This window comes from Pelobates fuscus, chromosome 11, assembly GCF_036172605.1.
Source record: "Pelobates fuscus isolate aPelFus1 chromosome 11, aPelFus1.pri, whole genome shotgun sequence".
Taxonomy (NCBI): Eukaryota; Metazoa; Chordata; class Amphibia; order Anura; family Pelobatidae; genus Pelobates; species Pelobates fuscus.
The window spans coordinates 51,608,508-51,632,289 of record NC_086327.1 but is presented as its reverse complement, the minus strand read 5'-3'; the positions used below and the strand labels follow the sequence as shown (position 1 = coordinate 51,632,289).

Genomic DNA, 23,782 nt, shown 5'->3' with positions numbered 1-23,782 from the left:
TGAAGGCATTGATGCTATGGACTGGCCCGCCCGTTCCCCAGACCTGAATCCAATTGAGCACATCTGGGACATCATGTCCCGCTCCATCCACCAATGTCACGTTGCACTGCAGACTGTCAAGGAGTTGGCAGATGCTTTAGTCCAGGTCTGGGAGGAGATCCATCAGGAGACCATCCGCCACCTCATCAGGAGCATGCACAGGAGTTGTAGGGAGGTCATACAGGCACGTGGAGACCACACACACTACTGAGCCTCATTTTGACTTGTTTTAAGGACATTACATCAAAGTTGGATCAGCCTGTAGTGTGTTTTTCCACTTTAATTTTGAGTGTGACTCCAAATCCAGACCTCCATGGGTTGAAACATTTGATTTCTATTTTACATTTTTGTGTGATTTTGTTGTCAGCACATTCAATTATGTAAAGAACAAATTATTTCAGAAGAACATTTAATTCATTCAGATCTAGGATGTGTTATTTTTGTGTATATATGTGTTTTGTGTATATATATACAGTTGCAAGAAAAAGTATGTGAACCCTTTGGAATGATATGGATTTCTGCACAAATTGGTCATAAAATGTGATCTGATCATCATCTAAGTCACAAAAATAGACAATCACAGTCTGATTAAACTAATAACACACAAAGAATAAAATGTTGCCATGTTTTTATTGAACACACCATGTAAACATTCACAGTGCAGGTGGAAACAGTATGTGAACCCCTAGACTAATTACATCTCCAAGAGCTAATTGGAGTGAGATGTCAGCCAACTGCGAGGGAGCACTTCCTCTGAGCTGTCTGCTCAGCTCCCTCGCGCCGCAGAGTGAGGCTGGGAGCCGGAATATGACATGTGTGTGCGTGTGTGTGTGTCTGACTGTGTGTGTCTGACTGTTAGTGAGTGTGTGTTTGTCTGTTAGCTAATGTATGCGTATCTGTCAGTGAATGTGTGTATTTAGAAGGCGGGGCGGGGGGAAGGGTTGGGTTGGGGATGAGGGGGGCGTCTGAGTTTTGTCCTGGTCATAAAATGTGATCTGATCATAATCAGATCAGCCCAGGCCCCCCCAGCTTCAGAATCTCCTTTAGAGGTGGCCACAGGTGTGTATATTAAGGAGGAGTTTGTCATTAGTCTAGTCACTTTTATTATTTTTTCCAGTGAACACAGTCATCTGCATTAGTGAGTAATCTCATTTTCAGCACTAACACATTAATTATTTAGTTTTAACACTGCTTTTAATTGCTTTCATCACTTTTGTTTGTATACTCACTATGCTCTTACTAGTATTTAACACTATTTTATTTATGACACTATTACTATTTATTTGTCTCCCACATTGTAGTGTAGGACCCACCGATAATGGGGTACTTTGAAAGTAGTGGTGGGCTTAACAACATATGGCCATATGGTGGAACCAAATCCCCATATTTATACTTAGTTAGGCATTTTAGTAGCCTTCTTTGTTTTTTTGTATTTTTGTAGTCTGAGTGCGCTGCACTACTTTCTCATTCTGATCATAATCTAAGTCACAACAATAGACAATCACAGTCTGCTTAAACTAATAACACACAAAGAATGAAATGTTGCCATGTTTTTATTGAACACACCATATAAACATTCACAGTGCAGGTGGAAAAAGTATGTGAACCCCTAGACTAATGACATCTCCAAGAGCTAATTGGAGTGAGATGTCAGCCAACTGCGACGGAGCACTTCCTCTGAGCTGTCTGCTTAGCTCCCTTGCGCCGCAGAGTGAGACTGGGAGCCGGAATATGACGTGTGTCTGTTAGTGAGTGTGATTGTGTCTGTTAGTGAGTGTGTGTGTGTCTGACTGTGTGTGTCTGTTAGTTAATGTATGCGTATCTGTCAGTGAATGTGTGTATTTAGAAGGCTGGGCGGGGGGAAGGGTTGGGTTGGGGATGAGGGGGGGCGTCTGAGTTTTGTCCTGGTCATAAAATGTGATCTGATCATCATCTAAGTCACAACAATAGACAATCACAGTCTGCTTAAACTAATAACACACAAAGAATGACGTTTTACATCACTGGCTATGGCACTTGAAAGTATAATGCACCTTCTCTTTTTAAATCTTCTCAGCAACAGGTTGTCCTGTAGGACTACATGTGTCTGCATCCCCCTAAAAAATTAAATGCCATGTTATAAGCACCACAAGTTAGTGTGAATTTTAATTGACAGACATACTGACCAACTGACTGGTCAATCAATGGATCGATGGATAATAGGCAAATATACAATAGTCATTTGCTCGATATTGATCATGGAGTCATTGTTAAGAGGACTTTTGTAGGTAAAGGCAATTTCTTAATTTGAGCTGTAAGAGTAAAATGTCACTAGAACTGAGAGGCCTTAAATGTCAAATAACTAATCATTGTTTATAACATTTATAGGCATACATAATGATTGTTTAGATAAATTAATTGTATATCTAAATGCCAAGGACAGTATATAAAAAAGCATATGGAATACACAAGCAGAAGAACAAATTCCAATCATGATGGCTAAGAACAGAAAGATAAAGCTATAGTTCTCCTGTAAACATTAGTAGTTGATGATGTCAACACTTTTCTGCTGTGACATAGACGGGGTTATTTACTAAAGTGAGAAATCAAAGTAAATTTTAAGGCAAGAGTAGCTGAACTGAAAGCATTTCCGGCTTGGATAATTTTTCCAGTACAACATTTTTGGCATTAAATTTGAAATTCACTTTGAATTCACCTTAAGTTCTCACTTTTGTGAATAACCATGAGTAACTTTACCCCAATCTGTACATAAGACATTCTTGACTCCTGCTTATATCAACAAGAAAGTTGAGGCAGATCAAGGGTATATGCCCCCTGTGTGGAATAGTCAGTGGATGCCCACCACAGAATTAGAATTTTTTTGTGTCTCTCCTGGTCCCACTTCACTCGTTTGTGTGTCTTTCCTGATCCCCCTAACACTTTTATATGCCTGATATGACCCCCTTAAACCCTCTTGTGTCTCATTTCTTGATTTTCTTTCCAGCTCCCTTACCCACCTGTGTCTCACTCCAACCACTCCTCCCTCCTTATGTCTCTCCAACTTGGGCCAGACTGGCCCACCAGGAAACCATAAAACATCCCGGTTGGCCTCTGTAAATGGGTCTGGCTGCGATGTGCAGGGGCTCTAATTAATGTTTGGAGTTGAGATTCGTAACGGCAGCCAGTTGATCTAAGCGATGTCACAGAGTTAAGGCCACAGAGTTAAGGCCAACTCGATGTTAGACGCCGCCAGCCAGATACCCTTCACTCCTTGTGTGTCGCTCCAGATGACTTCCTTGGCAGACAAACACAGATGGATATATCTTAGACTTTTGCAAGGTGCAAAAAATGTGGTTTGGCCAAATTGATTCTTCTGAAAAATACATTTAATCTTGGTGGCCCAGAATAAATTTGTATTCATTTCATAATATATGTGAGCCTGGTGGAAGAGGGTTGTACTAATCATGGCATACAAAAAATATAGACTGGAAAATGTAATTATTTAAATTCAGTGCCCCTCAATGTCAATGTATTCTTGCAATCTTAAAAAAAAAAAAAAAACTGAGCGTTAACACTTAAGGATAATGATTTTTGTGGTTAATTCTAGCCAATCATGTTGGTCTATTAATTTCCGGTTTGACTTTTATATCCAACTTGAAGGTCTCTTGGAAAATTTTATACAAGATGTTATTATGCAATTTGTTTTATATAGAGATAGATAGACAGACCTCAATATGATATTCAACAATTTTACTTTTTTTTTACATTAAAGTGGCACTGTCACTTAAATATTTCCTTAAATTAGTTTAAGAGAATAATGCAAATATTAACATCGTTACATAGGCTGATCTACATAAAAGAAGGCAATTTTTTTACAACAAACTTGGAAAAAATCCTTATCACCCAAAGAATGGCAGTCAGATATTTCCTTGGATCAAGAAACGGTTACCTCACATGTCAATATTAGTTATGTGACTCATGCAATCTTATGTGTATAGCATGCAATTCAAACCTTGTTTTAATGTGCACTAAGGCTATCCAATAATACTTATCTGTACAGCATGATGTGCAAGCCTCATTTTGATTTGCACTATATGACCTTATACTAATGATGAGATTCATATTATTTTTGTGATCTGTGCATTCAGTTATCTGTTTTTGATGGTCATGATTATTTTTTAGAGAATGAGAATTGGGGGTTGGGGATCTTGTGATCAACAATCCTTACAAACTTGGTATCATAGTGATGGGTGGATCCATTGTTCCCAGTGGGTGGCAACCAACTATCCAGGTATCATCCATGTTTTTAATTACTGTGACTATTTATATGCACGTTTGAAGCATCATATCCTCCCTTGATAAAGGCATGTCTGCTAAAACATTGGCGATTATGTGTCTTTATGACTACCTTCTTTAACTGGTTACCTCACATAATAAATATTATAATCCTTAATATCATGTTGTTGCAAGAATTCATCCAGCTACTGTTTAAAAATTTGTAGAGACTCATAAAACCACCTCTTGAGGCAGAGAATCCCACATCTTTATTGCTCTTACTGTAAAGAACTCGTTCCTCTGCTGGAGACTAAATTTTATTTTTTTCCAGTCAAATGGGTGTCCTTGTGTTCTATGTACAGTCCTATTTATGAATATATTTCCAGGTAATGGTTTGTATTAGCCCTGAATATATTTGTAATGTTATATCTCCTCTGATGCACCACTTGTTAGCCTTTCTTCATAACCTAAATCTTCCATTCCTCTTAATAATGTTGCAGCATACCTCTGCACTTTACTAGTGCCATAATAGTCCTCTTTTGAACAGGTACCAAAAATTGCATGGCATATTCAATGTGTATTCTTACCATTGATTTGTAAAGAGGCAAAATTATATATTTTGTTCTGCTATGGTATATACATGTGTAACGGATCACCTGGCACCCCGACTGGGTACCTCCATTAAAAAGTTAGCTGGAAGAATACACGAATGGGGCCGTTCTTGCAAATAGCTTAGTATAGCTGTGTGTTCAAATAGCCGAACGGGACTTAGTCTCTGTGGCTGAAAACTCAGTGGAGGAGAAGGTAAGGGTCAGCAGTGTTCGGCTAAATGTGTAGCCGATTTCAGTTCCATGAATTTGGCTGCACACACCGCTGACCGCGTTCGCCTGAATAAAGATGGCCGCCGCCACATGTTTGTTTGTATGAACGGCGGCCCCCCAGCGGTCGGTTATTTACCTACAGCAGCCTCCCAGCCTGGGAGGTAAATTGCCTGCACACTTCAACTTCTGGGTGGTCCGCCTGTGTGGTACTTGGTTCAGTAAGCCCCAGTTACTGAACCAAGTGGGAGAAAGCCATGCACAAAGGATTTTAAAGGTCTGGGGACGGTTCTTAAAGGGCCAGCATGGTCCAATACAAGTCCATAAGCCCCAATGCTGTTTTTAAAGTGTCCAATCTCCCAGGGGCCATAGTCCCAAGGCATGAGGCTTGCAATCAGTCCCCTCCAAAAATCAGTGGCGAGGTCGCTTTCGCCATAACATGACAATACTTTTCTGGCTTTACAACTGTTGATTGACATTGGACATTGTTGCCTAATTTTATGTCTATAGCAGTTTCTAAATCATTTTCATATTTTGTTTTTACTAACTCACTACCACTGAGAGTTTAAATTAGATATGTTTTCCTTACCCCAAAGTGCATAACTTTGTATTTATTTATATTAAATACTGGCTCTGGAACAAACTCCTGAGGGACATCACTTAGTACTTTGTCCAGATTAAACATGTAGTATTAATGACCACCCTCTGTACTTTATCTTTACTACAATGCTCTATCCCAAAAATTATTTTTATCTAGACTAATTTCCTTTCATTTAAACACAAAACTTTTGCGTGCATCTGTATCGGAAGCCTTGGCAAAATCCATGTAGATCACATCTACTGTAACACCCGGATCTATACTTCTAGCTACTTCTTCATAGAATGCAATTAAGTTACTTTAACATGTTCTATATTTCACGAAACCATGCTGATTTCTTCTAATTATATTGTTGCTCCCTGAATAATAACCTCTAATATTCCTTCAAATACTTTTCCAGTCACAGAAGGGACGTTCAGAGGCCTATAATTACCGGCAGATATTTTGAACCATTTTTGAATAGGAATCATGTGCCTTTCAACAATAGAGTCTGTTGAACAAAACAGTATGATTTGCGGAAGAGAAATCCTTACAGATAAAAGATTTAAAAAAAACTGGTTTGCTTACTTCTATACTTGGCTCCCTAAGTACTTGTGGGTGAATACCATCAACCCTGATGAATGATGTGGGTGAATACCATCATGTATACATTAACTTTCTTTGGTTGCTGCAGCACCTTGTCTTTTTGCAGCAATGATTTGCATATCTCTTGACATAGGTTACTCATTCCTCCTTGTTATATACTGAAGAATATTAATTATGTAATATATCTGCATTTTCCTGATCTTCATTTACTAACACACCAGTCTCTGATTTTAGTGACCTTTCAATGTCATTCTAAAAACTTTGTTGAGGTTGATCTTGTTATTTTTGGCTTTCATATTTTCTCATTTTGTTTACAGTGCTTTCTTCACCTCTCATATATGCCCCTTTCTATAATTGTAAAGCTCACCAGAATATGTTGGCGCTATATAAATAATAATAAGTCTTCTCTGTGGCGAAACCAACCTCGCCACTGTGAACTGGAGAAGCCTGGTTGCTCGCCTGCTCCCTTTGGACTATGGCCCTGCCGGTTAAACCGTTTATTTTCCCTGCAGAAAGGCTTATTCGTGTGATCTGAGTGCCATTCATCTAATAATGTGCGCTCAGATCAAAGCTATCTGGGGATATGTAGAAATGTGTGTTTTATGTACTAAATGTATTAGTATGTAATTTTATGTCTTTTACTGTCTTTTTGTCTGCCATGTGGGTAATGGAGTTTTGCCTATGCCCTGGGAGATAATTAGATTCCTTCCCCAATTATCTCTAGGCCAGAGGGGAGGGATTGTGAGGCATTGTGGGAGGTAACGCATGTGTGATTGGTGTATTGTGTAATTACTGTAAATCCCTCCCTTGCATGAGATAATCCCATATAGCCTGTTGTGTGAATAAATCAGTGTTGTTGCTGTTTAACCCTGAAGCTGAAGTGTTGTCTCTTTCTTGGGAGGAATTTGACTGTATGCCGATTGCCAGGAGTGTAAGCTGTTCGTATTGCTTTTCCTGTTCGGCTGCTTCCAGGGTTTGTGTGTCTGCTGTTCGAGAGTTGGTGAATACGTGCAGTTTGGAGTTCGGGAGGTTGGTGATTGCAGTAGCTGCTGGTCTATGGGAAAGGGGATTATCGCCTAACTGTTTTTTATCCTCTTGTGAGAGAAACAGTCCGTTACATTCTCCATTTTCCTCATTGTATACCACTTGCTTAAAGGGACACTAAAGCAACTTAGCAGCAAGTTAGAAGTTAAATCAATTTTGTTTATGCAGCCCTTATCATACCTTCCCTGCATGTGACATACACAGCCTCTCTACACACGTCATGTAAAGAGAAAACTATTTTTTAAACTTTCTGTATTGCACAGTTTGTTTAACTAGTATTTCTCATCTCCTGCTCTGCTGATTGCCGGTTTGAGCCTACAGCAACCTAATGTGTGTGGTGAAAGTGAAATTAGCATAGCAATAGATAACTTTTACAGTAAACATACTGTGCTGCAAGATCTAAATTCAAATAGAACCATTTTTCCACAGAGGCAGCCTCATGGTTTCAAATATATATATATATATATATATATATATATATTTGGGAGTCCAGACCAACACCCGGTTTTGCACCCCTCCCTGTCACAGGTGCCTCATTCAAGGGCACTATTTAACCTTGACCCGTAGAGAATCTCAGGAGGAAGCCTTTCCCAAGTAGGTGGATACATCTTGTAAGAGCAGGCATTAGGTGGCTAGAGTAGGACTTGCCAAGACTGGCGTACATTGACATTGTGGCAGGCTTATGCAATGTATGGTCATATACTGTAACTAAACACCAATTATTCTTTGCCTAGTTGAGGTGTTTTAATAAAACTATTACATTCTGTGAGACTTGAAATTGACGTTTAGTGAATGAACGAGTGCACTGGATCTTGTATGATATAAATGAATATGTTTATCATATATATATGATAAGGGTCTCCGCCCACCATCTGAAAATGTGTCACATTAAACTGCCATAGTGCTGAAAAATAATTATTTCTGCATAATTTAGCATTGTCAAAAAAAATCCCCAAGATTACATAATACTATAAAAATACAGAAGAATTAGGGAAATAAAAAAGGTTTAGACCTAAAGGAAGTAATTGACCAGATTGACTTAACAGGTTTTGCGCATGGCCTAAGAAATATGCAGACTACCATGATAACTCTGCATTTACTTCTTTTCTACTGTACCTGGGATTGCTCCACTCTAACCTAAAAGCAGATATGGATGATATGTATTGTGACATTAAAAAAAATCCTGATCTCAAACTTGAAAACACTGATTTGCAGAATTCACAAGGCTGAAGCAGTCACTGGGGTGGTGACAAAAACAATCCCCTCCTTGCGGTTCTACAAGTTTGAGTCACTGTCCTGACGACACTGAAGGTAATTGCAGAAGATAATACATATTACATATAAGATAATACATATTTCTGTATTCATATACAGATCAGAATATATAAAGTAAAAATGTCATGTAGCTATTTCTAAATCCATATCCATTGACACAACTGCCACAAGTTGGGTTCCTCATCAGATGGAACATGCATTTAGGCCCACCCAAAAGGGCATGTCTGATAAGGCGCTCAGGTGCCATGACCCTTTAGCAGCGTGACCAGACACCTGTCAGATTGGCATTTTGAAGATGGTAATGCTTACAGAAAGTTGCATGGGGAGAGGAAATATAGACAAAGGGAAGGTATCTCTATGACTAGAGCCAATGATGGGGGATTAGGACCACCCAAGTGGTCTGTAGATCGACAGAGTATTTGGTGCTGGGCTCTGCCCCTCAGGTAGATCCTACCTCCTCTCATTAGAATCTACCAGAGGCCGAAGAGCCTATCATTAAACACCGCTCCTATCTACAGAGTATCTGGGAAGTCCAAACCCACCCATCATCGGCTCTGGTCTTATGGATATAGGATGCTGGTCCAAGGTTTCTCTCCTTTCTCTAAAATGCCAGCACTACATAAAAACACCCCCCAGCATTGAAATGTAAACTTTACATACAAATATCTATTGACTTTCAAGTGTGTTACTACATACAACACACCACTGGATTAACGGTACCTACAAACCCAGTCCTACATTCACAAACACACAAGACACACAAACACTGCTCACAAAGAGAAGTCTGTGATAATGGGTAAATGGTAGATCCTAGATGGCAAAACATTGTGGGAGCTATATAACCTTTTGCTTTTTAATTTAGCTTTTTGCAAAATAACCAGGGTTCACTCTACATTAGTTCCTACCTATCTGATCACGCTACTATGAGACTGAGCACTACCCTTACTAGTGAGGCATCAAGCCTTAGGCAGGTCACCCCTCTGGACAATTAAAATCTAACCCTTTTTCTTCAAGTATGACAGTATGTTGAAACTGAAGAAACTAGCCTGCACATGGCATATATTACTTTAACATTGTGTGACTGTTTCCTATGCAAAAAAGCCAATGATAACATTAGAAGATATACTAATATTTATTTTGCACTGACTTAATTTTCATCAATGCTTGTCAATGTACTCAATGCCAAAAAGGGCAGTATATTGACTATCCATTTTTACCTATTGCCATCTTTGATAGTCACTTCTGCTATGGCTGCTTAGTCCAAAAAAGTAATATGGAATTGGATAATACACCCTCTTTAGGCAGAGAATTGTCCATCTTTATTTTTCTTACTATAAAGGACCTTTTCTCTATCACAGGTGAAATTTCAATTTTCTAAATGGAGTCACCATTGGTGCCCTCTTATCCTTAGTACATTCCACTTTTTGCATTTTACAGTTGTAATGTGTGGTTACTACCAATTATTCTTAGAGTATCTTAAAAGTAATCTGCATTTATAGTTGGGTATCTAGATTCACATTCCATTGTTTACTATGTCACGTTAGAACATATTTCATTATCTCACCTCTCATACTATGCATTGGTAGCTGATCACTGGACCACCCAAACCCTCATTTGTTACACTTGGTTATTGTAATGTTTATTGCTCATTCATGCAGTTTTTTAAATCTAAGAAAAAAATTAAAATAACACACAAAAGCTATTCTGTTTTCAGCATATGGAGATTGAGACATAATGGATAGGGACACTCTTGACTTCAAAATGCATTCAAACTGATCTTTGTATTAACATCTTCCATATTTTTTTTAAATACATACCCATATATGACCTTCTCAAGGACAAAGGCTGCAGTCACCAGAACTAAATAATGGGTTCTGTAATACCACCGCTTTCTCTGTGAAAACTACCATTCAGTGTTTAAGCTTAAACTGCTTCATTTACAATTTGAAAGGGAATATTCACCTGAATATTTCAGACATAGCCAATAAAACTAATGTTAAAACTAGAAAGATTGTGATGAACATGTATGTATATATGAACGACGGAGTTTACTATATGCACACACAATGTTTTAGGTGACTGAACAAAACCAATAAAACACAAAGAAAATAACCACTTGGGTTATTCAGCACAGTCCAATGTGTTAATGTGATCAATGGCTTGCAATATATGTACTAAAAGTGCTTTGAGTTTGATACATTCTTTACATTCTCCTCAATTAGCTATATTTTCAAACTACATTACTTTGGCTAAAGTTTGCCAAGTTATCATCAAGTTGTCAAAGACCCCATCATATCTATAAACAATAATGTTGTTGTTCGAACAGTAATGGAAGACTCCAAGCACCATAATCAGTAGACTTCATCCTACAGTAAGATTCCAAACCACTTTAGTACGACTTGCCTGGGTCATCTAAGCTTCACACTGTATTTGGATTTGTCCAGCAGACCTAACTAGACGTCTCTGCAGAGTAACAAATGGCTGATGCAGGGCCATGATCGTTGGCTGAGAGAACTGACATTTCCTACATGATCTTGCTTTTCTCCAACGAGCAATACAGCTTTTACTTCTGAGGAAGACCAGATGATGCAGAGAAGATACCAGCTCCTGGCAGACCCCAGCTAAACTGTTAATCCATGCTAAACCAGTTTGACATCTTGCTGGGGTATGGAGCCATGGCCTCTTAGCAACATAACAACTATAGTGGGCAGAAGTGGTTATGGAGTTTTGAGTGTCTCTTTTACAGATAAATCCCTAGGCTAGTATAAATGCGTACTGTTAAAAAGTCACTCAGGTAAGTATAACATAAGCCAATATGTTTATGTCTATGCATTTTTTAGACAAATAAAACACTTAAATCAGAAGTATGGCTCCATAAAATGTTTAAAATCGAGGAATGAAGAAATTAGACTTCCCTATACCTAGATTACAGGTAAACATTTTTACATTAAAGTTTCAAAACAAGAACACATGGAAAGTTATTTTTAAAAAGTAACTGTTGCTGAACACATTTTGGTAGCAGACATTTAAGTATCCTGTGGTAGAAAACATTTACAAGAAAAGTGATATGATTGAACAGACCCTTCAAAAGATTTAGATGGCTCATAACAATGAACAAAGATGGATTTAGCACCATAAATCTGTGAATTGTATGGACAAGTCTCTTCCATCCTCAAATAGGAGCACCATTAATCAGGAAAACACACTTGCCCGGTATAGCACTGCAGCTTTCTTAATTGATACTTATGGGATGTCTGCCCCTGCAGGTTTATTTTGTCAAAGTGGAGAGAAGTCTGTACTTTTATAAATCCTTTTAGTAATACGTTTTCTGCCTAACTCGTATTGAACTATAGTTCAAACTGTAAGTGGGTGCTGCACTGGTTTCAATGATTCTCTGTGGGAAGCAGTGTAGGTGTGTCCTGATGATTCTCTAAGGGAAGCATATGAATGGATGCAAGTTCTAGCGTGGACGCAAGTTCAATCTCTACTTGCCCAACAAAATGAAGGCTCCACAAAACAACCCTGCCATCTTAGGATAAGACTACTGCTTGGCTCTTTGACTTCCATCACTATGTTGGCTACTTCATCTAAGAGCTAAGAAATGTACTGTGCCACAGTCAACCAAACGTACCCTTAGAGCCTTAGAAAATGCCCTAATTTCCCTTTAATACTACCCCAAAGAAGCTTAAATTTCTTGTCTATAAGTCTTAGCTTTACATACTCTGCTAAGCAAGGGGACTTCAAACATTTAACAACTCTAACATTCCTACAAGTTAAAGTCCTTTCAGGGGCTCACATTGGAATCTTATTTGGGCACTACAATTGACTGATGTTTATAGATGACATGTCTAACTTCACAATTCAGTAAAATAATATTTCAGGGAGAAGAACTCAGCATTAAATTACTGTTTTTGAGAGGTGAAGCCACCATGGTCATTGCTTTATGTCCTCATGTAATAAGAACTAAACTACTCGTTAGGCAGCAACTTATTTAAGTGGACTTCAATACATCATCAAGTGGATGGACCTGAGAACATGTTGACCTATTCTACCATTGTAACGCCTAACTTGACTTTTCCATTGGTGCCTAAGCCCTGTTGACTGGCTCATGATTTTTTTTTTACCAATATTTTAGAATTGCTAGAGATGCACCACTGACTGAGGTGCATCTCTAGCAAAACATTTCATGTGTTTATATTTAAATCTTTATGGAGGAAAAGGTTCACTCCTATAGATGAACCTCTAGTGATGTTCCATTTATTGTAACGAGTATATACCTCTACACGCAGGATCCAGCCTAACAGAAGACAGTACAGAGGAGAGATGCGTCTACCGGACCTTAGAGTGGCCGGACTCGACGTAATAGGATAAGACAGAGTCAGGAACGATCCGAGGTCAAGGGCACAAAGAGACAGCGTAAACGAAAACTAGCCGGGGACTGGTACACAGGAATCAGCAAGCCGGCAAACAGTACAGAATAGGATAAAGCGAAAACGAAGTCAGAATACAAAGCCAAGGTCAAATACGGAGAAACACAACTGAACACAACAAGCACTAAAGGGAACTGTAGCAGAAACCACGATAGGGCAAGGAACTAAGGGAAAAGGGTAAGTATAAGTAGCCTTCAAACTAATGTGATTGGCTCCTGTCACTTCCACTCCCCCAACAGGTAAGTGTATGGGGTGATTGGCATGACAGGAGCCAATGGGAGCCTTTTTGCAATTTAGGCTCCCACTGTCTCTTTAAGAGCGCGCCCGAGATTCGCGGCGCGCTCTTAGCTGCAGGCGGGACACGTGACCGCTTCTCGCGGTCACTGCCCGCCTTCCTGTCTGAACAGTCGGACGAGCCGCGCGCGGCTCGTGCAGCCGCAGGACCGCGCGCGGCTTGAAGAGAGGACCGCGTCCGGCCCCCGGATAAGGTAAGTACCGCTACAGTACCCCCCCCTGAGGACACGCCCTCCGGGCGGGCAGGACCAGGCCTGGCAGGAAAACGCGAATGGAAAGAACGTACAAGGCGGGGAGCATGAACAGCATCCGCAGAAATCCAACTGCGCTCCTCAGGCCCATAACCCTTCCAATGTACCAAGTACTGAAGCCGACCCCTGAGAAAACGAGAGTCAATAACAGCAGATACTTCGAACTCCTCATGACCCTCCACAGAGACAGGAGGGGGAGGGGGAGTATGCCGGGTATAGCGGTTGCGTACGTAAGGCTTCAACAAAGAGGTGTGAAATACATTGGGTATACGCAGATTCTTAGGCAGACCCAAGGCATAAGAAACGGGATTAACCTTATGTATAATGCGATAAGGACCAATGAAGCGGGGAGCCAATTTCATAGAAGGCACCCGGAGGCGAATATTCCGTGTGGAAAGCAAAACCCTGTCCCCCACAACATAGGAAGGAGCCGCTCTGCGATGCTTGTCAGCCTGAGCCTTCTGGCGGGCAGCAGAGTCCACCAAAGAACGCTGAACCTGCTCCCAAGTATTACGCAAACCAGCCAAATGCTCATCCAGAACTGGCATGCCCTGTGAGGAGAATGCAGCCGGAAGAACAACGGGATGCTGGCCATAGACAACGTAAAAAGGGCTTTTGCCGGAAGAATCATGAGTGGCATTATTCCGAGCAAATTCAGCCCAAGGAAGCAGGTCAGACCAATTGTCCTGATGGTGAGACACAAAACAACGGAGGTACTGCTCAAGAGACTGGTTGGCACGTTCAGCAGCTCCATTAGACTGGGGATGGTAAGCGGAAGAAAATGAGAGGGAAATACCCATCTCCGAACAAAAGGCTTTCCAGAACCTGGAAACAAATTGGCTACCCCTATCGGATACAATAGATAAGGGAATACCATGTAATCGAAACACTTCCCTAGCGAAGATAAGAGCCAATTCCTTGGAAGTGGGCAACTTGCGAAGAGACACAAAGTGAGCCATTTTGGAAAACCGATCTACTATCATTAGGATGACTGTGTTACCATTCGAAGGGGGTAATTCAACAATAAAATCCATTGATAGATTAGACCAAGGTCTCTCGGGAACGGGCAACGGGTGCAACAGCCCACAAGGAACTCTACGAGAAGTTTTCATACATGCACAAGTAGTACAAGCACTTATATAGTCAGTAACATCCTTACGTAAGGTATCCCACCAGAAATACCGAGAAACGGCTGACACTGTTTTGGAAATACCAGGATGTCCAGCAGTCTTAGTATCGTGATAAAGTGACAGAATATCCCGTCTCTCGGGAATGTCAACGAACAATTTATCATTAGGCCTCTCGCTGGGTGCCATGCCTTGTTTCGCTTGTATGGCCTGCAAGAGGGACGAGGAAATAGACAATATAGTAGTTGCTATTATCCTGTCTGGGGGAATGACAGGAGTGACATCAATCTCCTGTTTGTCAATAGTCTCGAATTGTCTGGACAGAGCGTCCGCTTTGGTGTTCCGGTCACCTGGCCTATAGGTGATTATATAATTAAAATGAGACAAGAACAGTGACCACCTAGCCTGCCTTGAAGACAATCTTTTAGCTTCGCTAAGGTAGGATAGGTTCTTATGATCTGTAAATATGAGAATAGGATCCTTAGTTCCTTCTAGCAAATGTCTCCATTCTTTGAGTGCTAAAATGATAGCAAGGAGTTCGCGATTACCCACATCATAATTCCTCTCTGCCTTGGACATTTGTTTAGAAAAGAAGCCACAAGGATGCAATGGCTTGTCAGGAGACTCTCTTTGGGATAAGACAGCACCTACCCCTATATCGGAAGCATCAACCTCAAGTATATATGGCAATGAGGGGACAGGATGCTGTAAAATAGGGGCAGAGGCGAACGTAGTTTTAAGAAAGTCAAAAGCCTGAAGTGCCTCAGTAGACCAGACACGTGTATTGCCATCCTTTTTAGTCATACGAGTAATAGGCGCTACTATAGACGAAAAACCTTTGATAAAACGTCTATAATAATTAGAGAAACCCAGAAAACGCTGGATGGCTTTCAGACCTTGCGGCAGAGGCCATTCTATGACTGCAGCGAGCTTCTGGGGATCCATCCGAAAACCCTCGGCGGAAATCAAATACCCTAGAAACTGGACCTCGGACTGGTCGAATAGACATTTTTCTAATTTGCAATAAAGACCATTAGCAAGAAGGGTCTTCAGAACTGTCGTAACATGTCTGTGATGAGTGTGAATGTCTGTAGAATATATTAAAATGTCATCCAAGTACACAATAACAAATGAATGAATAAAGTCCCTTAAGACATCATTAATAAATTCTTGGAACACTGCTGGGGCATTGCAAAGCCCAAATGGCATGACGGTATACTCATAATGACCTGACCGAGTGTTAAAGGCTGTCTTCCATTCGTGGTCCTTTTTAATACGTATCAAATTGTATGCTCCCCTAAGATCCAATTTGGTGAATACCGTAGCATGTTTGAGCCTGTCAAACAATTCTGTTATTAGAGGTATAGGGTAAGCATTTTTGATGGTGATCTTGTTAAGACCTCTATAATCAATGCAAGGTCTTAAATCACCTTCTTTCTTTGATACAAAGAAGAACCCCGCTCCAGCCGGAGAAGAGGATCTTCTAATAAATCCCTTGTCTAATGACTCTTTAATGTATTCCTCCATGACACGGTTTTCTTGAACCGATAGGGGGTACACCCTGCCCTTAGGAGGTATAGTACCAGGCAACAAATCAATAGCACAATCGTAGGGTCTGTGAGGCGGTAATTTGTCAGCTTCTCTTTTATCAAAGACAGTCTTTAAAGTTAAATACTGAGAGGGTATTGTCGTAGATAAAGGAGGAACAGTAGGAACGTTAATAGAATTCACAGGCGTGACTTCAATAGTACATGACTCATGGCAGGCTTCACTCCATGATTTTATCTGCCCTGTCTCCCAGTCAAAAATGGGATTGTGGGCACGTAACCATGGATACCCTAACACCAACTGTGAAGAGGGAGAGGTGATGACCTGGAACCGAATGGTTTCATAGTGTAGAACCCCTGTGTACATGTGTAGCGGTGCAGTCTCGTGAGTAACAACAGGAGATATCAATGGTCTACCATCTATGGCCTCAACGGCCAAGGGTATCTCCTTCTCTCTGATGGGAATATTGTTTCTCTTTACAAAACCAGAGTCTATAAAGTTCTCGGCTGCCCCAGAATCAACCAGGGCGTCTATGTTTTCAACTATACAACTCTCTCCCATATGTAAAGAAACAGGGAGAAGCAATCGGTTAGGAGGCAATGTAGGAGACTTAGAAATCACACCCAAGGCCAGTCCCCTATAAGGTCTTAGGTGCGAGAGTTTTCCGGGAGCAGAGGACACTCCTTTACCATATGGTCTCTCTTACCACAATATAGGCAGAGTCCCTCCCTTCTCCTATGTAATTTCTCAGTATCTGAGAGTTTGGCAACCCCTAATTGCATAGGTTCCTCTTCAGGTACTTTAACACTCTCCGGTATATTAACTCTGGGTTGAATAGGTGTAACAAAACGTCTATTCCTGTTCTTAGTATAGAGCCTGTCACGAATCCTATTATCTATATCGATGAGGTAGTCAATAAGGTCCTCTAAGGCAATAGGAAGCTCCTTAGCTGCTACCTCATCCAATATAGAGTCTGATAAACCTTCCATGAAGGCCGTAGTTAACCCATTATTGGTCCAATCGACCTGTGAGGCAAGGGTACGAAACTGTATAGCGTAATCAGCCACAGACCTAGAACCCTGTTTAACCCTCATTAATGCTCTAGCGGCATTCTTAGACCTTTTCATAGTATCAAAAGTTCTGCGAAAAGCTGTTAGGAAACTGTGAAAGTTATGCACCATAGGTCCATTAGCCTCCCAAATAGGGTTTGCCCATTCAAGTGCTTTGTCGGTAAGTTGGTGCATAAAGAATCCAACTTTAGACCTCTCTGTGGGAAATGAACGTGGATACATTTCAAAATGAAACTCTATTTGGTTAATGAACCCTCTGCATGTCTTAGAATCCCCTCCGTACCTAGGAGGAGGCGTTAAATGTGCTGTAGCGTTAGGCATAGTCGATACTTCAGGAAGCAGGGGTGCAGGAGGGTTAGGTGCGGTTGCTGGAATGGTTCTAGTTAAGAGCGTCTGGAGAGCCTGAGCTATTTGATCCATACGGTGATCCTGCTCTACAAATCTAGCCTCATGGGTCGCCATCTGTTGAGCTAAATCTGCGGGGTCCATGGCCCTATCGTAATGTAACGAGTATATACCCCTACACGCAGGATCCAGCCTAACAGAAGACAGTACAGAGGAGAGATGCGTCTACCGGACCTTAGAGTGGCCGGACTCGACGTAATAGGATAAGACAGAGTCAGGAACGATCCGAGGTCAAGGGCACAAAGAGACAGCGTAAACGAAAACTAGCCGGGGACTGGTACACAGGAATCAGCAAGCCGGCAAACAGTACAGAATAGGATAAAGCGAAAACGAAGTCAGAATACAAAGCCAAGGTCAAATACAGAGAAACACAACTGAACACAACAAGCACTAAAGGGAACTGTAGCAGAAACCACGATAGGGCAAGGAACTAAGGGAAAAGGGTAAGTATAAGTAGCCTTCAAACTAATGTGATTGGCTCCTGTCACTTCCACTCCCCCAACAGGTAAGTGTATGGGGTGATTGGCATGACAGGAGCCAATGGGAGCCTTTTTGCAATTTAGGCTCCCACTGTCTCTTTAAGAGCGCGCCCGAGATTCGCGGCGCGCTCTTAGCTGCAGGCGGGACACGTGACCGCTTCTCGCGGTCACTGCCCGCCTTCCTGTCTGAACAGTCGGACGAGCCGCGCGCGGCTCGTGCAGCCGCAGGACCGCGCGCGGCTTGAAGAGAGGACCGCGTCCGGCCCCCGGATAAGGTAAGTACCGCTACATTTATAAGCCCAACTAAGCTCTTGTAAATTTGGATTTAAGAAATGCTTAACTCACTTTTTCATAGTAGCCGCTATTTAGCATATCCCACAAGGCCCACTCCACATCTCCTTTAGTACAGCTCCAAATTGAATGCTGAGGTCACCAAAGATTTAAACAATTCACAGAAGTAACATCCATGAACTGTCTCCATGAATAATCATCAACAGCAGACAGTAACTAGCAAGGACTGGTGTGATCTGACCCCCTTGTTTGGGTACCTATTTGTACAATAAATAGTTCAGATTGCAAAGAACTGCTGTTACTGATTATTTATAAAGGCAGTTGCTGAATATTACTTCGGTGAACCTTTTGCATCAAGTAATGACCTCTAATTGTTCCTTGCCATAGTGAAAAGCTCCTCTGCAGTTCTTATTGATAACAAACAAAACTTTCCTCACTGAAAGAAGTGCCGCAAACATTAAACTCCCAATATTTATATGAACTGGGACTTTATGCCCAGTTAAGACACATTTTTGAATATCTATAAACAATGGAAATACTTGGCAAAGTTCCATATTTAATCATGCAGACCTTCTACTGAGCTTCACTGCTCTCCTTTCCATTTTGGTTAATAGTTTGAATAGTTATCCTATCTGATTTCACTGAGGGTTTTTTTATGGGACATATATGCATTAAAATAAATCATAAAGATCACTGTTACAAAAACAAATAAATACAGCAGGCTGGCAAAACCATTGCAAGTTCTGTAATTGACAACCTCCCTCTCTTATATTAGATTGTCTACCTTTCCTGGTTCTAAGCCATCCCACTTCTTTCAATACATTCTTCTTTCTTCAATTCAATGGCGTAGTTCATGAGACCACACTAAAGTATATGTCTCTACATAATACATTTTTATCCAAAAAACTGCATTGCTTCTTGTATAAGATTATGAGATGGGCCAACGACCTTTTACACATCAAAAACGAAAATTATCTTTATCTTTATCATTTTAAAGAGCCTTTATTCTAAGTATTACTGTGTAATTATTTTATACTTAAAGGTAAACTGGTATACCCAGAATGCATTTTCAAGAGAAATGGAAAATGAGCCAAGTTATAGTATAGGGCTAGGCCATGGGCAAATGAAAGTGAAAAACGATGAAATCCCCATGCTATAAAATTTTCATGATCCGTCTACACCATTTTATTACCATATTTAGCCATGCATCACACTTTAATGTATTCTAAAAACACACAGATTATTTCCAATCATTCCAATTCCAATCACTTAAATTGCAAAAAACATGCTTCTACATGTATTTTTACTGTATATCTTATACTATTCCTGCAAATTGTATCAATAATTAATTGACTTATTGCATTGTAAGAATTATTTTTGTTGTGACATATATAAAGTTGGAGAAATAGAGCATATATTCCTCATTAACAAAATATTAAGTAGAATATCTTGAAATAATTACATTTATGTTAAAATATGAACTTTGTTTATTTTCTTTTTCAAATATCTCTATAAGTTCACAGTGTTACTGGATGTAGTAATCAATAAATCACAGTGAATTAAGTGCAACAAAATTGCAGTGATGTGTGAGTGGGCATATACACATTCTCATATATGGTATCCTACACATACAGCATATCTATTCTAACATCGCATTTCAATATTATAATATAAGTGAACACAGAGTGAAGCTAAATGAATATAGGGCTCTAATTAGTTATGTACAGTCACCTACAAAGTAAGAACACATCTCTCCAACAGCACTCTAAAACCTTTTTCTGGAGATGCTGCAATTTTGAAATTCCCAACCCACCTTCTTCTGACCAGGGACCACCTGCCCAGAGCATGCTCCGAGGCTGGAGAGGGCACTTCACATGTACATTTTATTTGCACGATAAAGATCATGTCAGTATTTCAAACGCCACTGATGGGGAGGAGGGAAAGGGACAACGGAAATAAAACAAAGCCGCTTCCTGAGCCCTTTCCCTTTCTAGGAGACATTCAAATCTAAGCATCATATAGCTAGACAGAAATCATGATCTCAGCATTACCATTCCAGGTGTACACTGCACATCCAGTGCAATATATGAGATTTGTGATATATATGTTACACACACATATACAAATCTATAGTATATGTATATATTCAATAAATATGATATATATCTGTCTGTCTGCCTGTCTATCTATCTATTTATCTATATATCTATTCTATATAAATTGGTACAGCTTTGCAAATAAAATTGTATTAACAATCCTAATCCCTGTAATGCCTATTAAATGAGCATCTAGTGCCACATGTCAAAAGGAGAACCAGTGATTCACTAAATAAAACATTACACTCTGTTTGAATAGCAGCATTTAAATGTCTTGTTTTTTTGTTTTGTTTTTTTTTTTCTGTTTTTTTTAAATCAATACAATGAAAGACATATAACACTGCTTCGGAGATTATTAACATGTTTTGGCTTTCCCCTGATCTCCTGATCATTGGTATTTAGTAATCCCCAGGAAAATGTCAGTGGAAGCCAAATTTTAAGCATCAACTAAGTATCTGTTGCATTTTGTTGCAAATAAATATGCCCATTTTTGGTGCATAAAAAGAGAAAATCATTAACAGTTTTCATATATATGATCCATTATCTTACTGTGTATGTATATATACATATATAATAGCATGCAGGTATAAAATGTATAAATAAACTGATTATTACATAAAATGCATGGTTGCACATTACATCTTCTTCTAGTTAAGAAAGCATAGCCAATAGCTACCATGATATTGAAATGAGCATCTTACCTTTGTTAAAACGTGTGCTTTGATGAGGATGTATGTATGTATGTATGTATATATATGTGTGTGTTCATCGGAGGTTGCCTGTAAAATCTCTGTATGAAGTGGCTTGTCTTTTCCCCTGCCCTGGAAGAATCTGTGAAATGGCGTTTATTTTAAGAGGGGATATTTTGCAGAAAAGAAAAAAGACTTCAGCATCCTGTTATTATGTCACTGGGAGAAACCACTGTGAAAAGAAGTACAAGAGAAAAAAAGGGGAGAGATAGAGAGAGGGAGAGAGAGAGAGAGAGAGAGGAAAGGCAAAGAGCATGTACACAGCAGTGGGAATGAGAGGGGGAGGGGGAGAAATGCAGAATGAAACAGTGGGACAAAAGAGTATACAGTATATGAGGGTTAAAATGTATTGAACCAACACGTAGCAATAAGGAGAGAAAGGGTTGTTATGAAAATGAGAATGCCAAACCATTGATTGGAAGAATAACCACAGAATTTTTGGAAGTAAGAGACAAGGTGAGGAAAAAGAAATTATAGCTTAAGTGCCTTTTAGAAGACAAATGAGATAAGCAGTGTAAAAGCTGAGCATAATTTGTACACATTTGCACGAATAACAGCTTTAATAAGAGTGAGGAAAGTGTACAGTGTTGCTCATTGTAGTCAGGTAAGGAAAGGGAAAGCTTTAGAGAAGCTGAGGGTTGTCGAAGAGCCTTTCAGGGTAAAATAACATATAAAAATCAAATACTGATATGAGTACAATATGAAATAGACACTAACGTATAGGAAATTTAAACTTTAGGAAAAATTAAGCAGTGGCATATATTAGGGTGCAGGAGCATCTGCAAATAAGCAGAAGCAGATGATGTGGTGTCCTTTAAATTCTAGATATTTTTGCAGAAGAGCATAGTGATTTGTCAGGATATATGGGAGGCAGGGTTTTCCAGCATGGTTAAGTGGTTGTAATTATAAGACTTTGGTAAATTCTGCTACAATATAAGGATATGTCTCAGCCAGGCCATTTTTTTCCTTTAGCTCATGTTTCCATAGCAACTGCAGATGCTCATCTCCGAGAGTCTTCTGCTAAATTATTTTCTAAGGATAAAGTGATTCCCATCCATATGTTTCCAAACCTGTTTTATAATCACGGAAGCCGGGGTACTGCTGAAAGCTTTACTGTACATAAGAGGTGGTCAGTTTATTACAGGGTAGTCAGTAAATTGAGAAAAAGCCTCACTTGCTCAAGACTTTAGCTTTAATGAACACAGATACACATACACATATACACATTACATGAACATATACAGTGTCTGTCTGTCTATCTATTTATATGCTCTGTCGCTCTCTCTCACACCAACAATTCTGCAGCACTGTATTATCAATCCATTCATCTTTTTTTATTGTATTTATGCAACATAGTCCTTTTGTTAGTAGTCTATATTATTCCAGTCATATACTCCTCTATTTTGTATAAAGACTTGTATGTAAATGTTACCTATGCACAAAAATGTATATCAGGGACCACAAAAACATGACTGGGTGCTGTGCTTTTCAAGACACCTTTTATGTTAGCAGCTTTCAGCAACCATCTATCAGGGGTAGGCACCCTTCAGCAATACAAATTCTGTGGAATACAAGTCCCATAATGCTTTTACAGCCATAATGCTGGCAGAGCATCAGGGCAGATGTAGTCCATAACATCTGGAGTGCTGAAGGTGGCCTATACATTAACATAGAATGCCTACAAGGGGCTTAATCCCAAGGGTAAATTGTATGACTCCTCAAATATATTTTCTCCCTGTTATCGATTAATAGTCATACCCTAAACCCTATCATGTTTTATGAATCACATTATGACACCAATTTTTTTAATTAATTTAAACCAGGAGTGCCGGTGTGGGGGTGACCTGGGCTAGACCCCTGAGTGAATCTCCAAAAAGTTCGGGATCTCCAAAGTGGCATTTAGAATTATTAACCTCAAGTCACAAGCAATAGGGTAGGCCAGTGACTCTGGCCTATGAACATGCTGTGCATAGTGGAACTTTAGTGATTGGTTTCACATACAACACTTACAACACAGCAGGGGTGTGGGCTGGCTCAGCAGTTTGCCAGGTGACAGGTAAAATTGCCAGAATCCCTCTCAGTGTTTGGCTATCTGTGTGCTGTAGCAGAAACCCACAGGACAAAAAAGCCGTCAGGACACAGAGCTCCCTTATGAAGAAATTGGCAGCCAGCAGCAGTGGGGACACAATGAGCAGAGCCACTAGGAGACCCCACTCCAGCAAGCCGCCGCTGCACCATTCCGTGGATGCAAGTACAGTGGTCTTTATTGGCTGCAGTGAACACACACAGTGTGCTGCACATATAAAGAAAATCCAAAGCACACACAGACACACGCACCTTATTCCCAGCACACGCAGACACACGGCATCCCCACCACACAGACAGACACTGCATCCCCAGTACAGACAGATACACACTGCAGACCCCAA

The 23,782-nt window shown here is 40.1% G+C and overlaps 1 protein-coding gene across 2 annotated transcripts in view; it reads right to left on the bottom strand.

The window, feature by feature from the left end:
• CACNG8 (calcium voltage-gated channel auxiliary subunit gamma 8) overlaps window positions 1–21,507 on the bottom strand; it is a 102,708-nt gene extending 81,201 nt beyond the window's left edge. For both annotated transcript variants that reach the window (XR_010085986.1, XM_063436040.1), the window contains exon 1: window positions 21,306–21,507. The gene's annotated coding sequence lies outside the window, so the exon portion shown is untranslated. The remainder of the gene's footprint in view (window positions 1–21,305) is intronic.
• Between the last annotated feature and the right edge of the window lie 2,275 nt (window positions 21,508–23,782).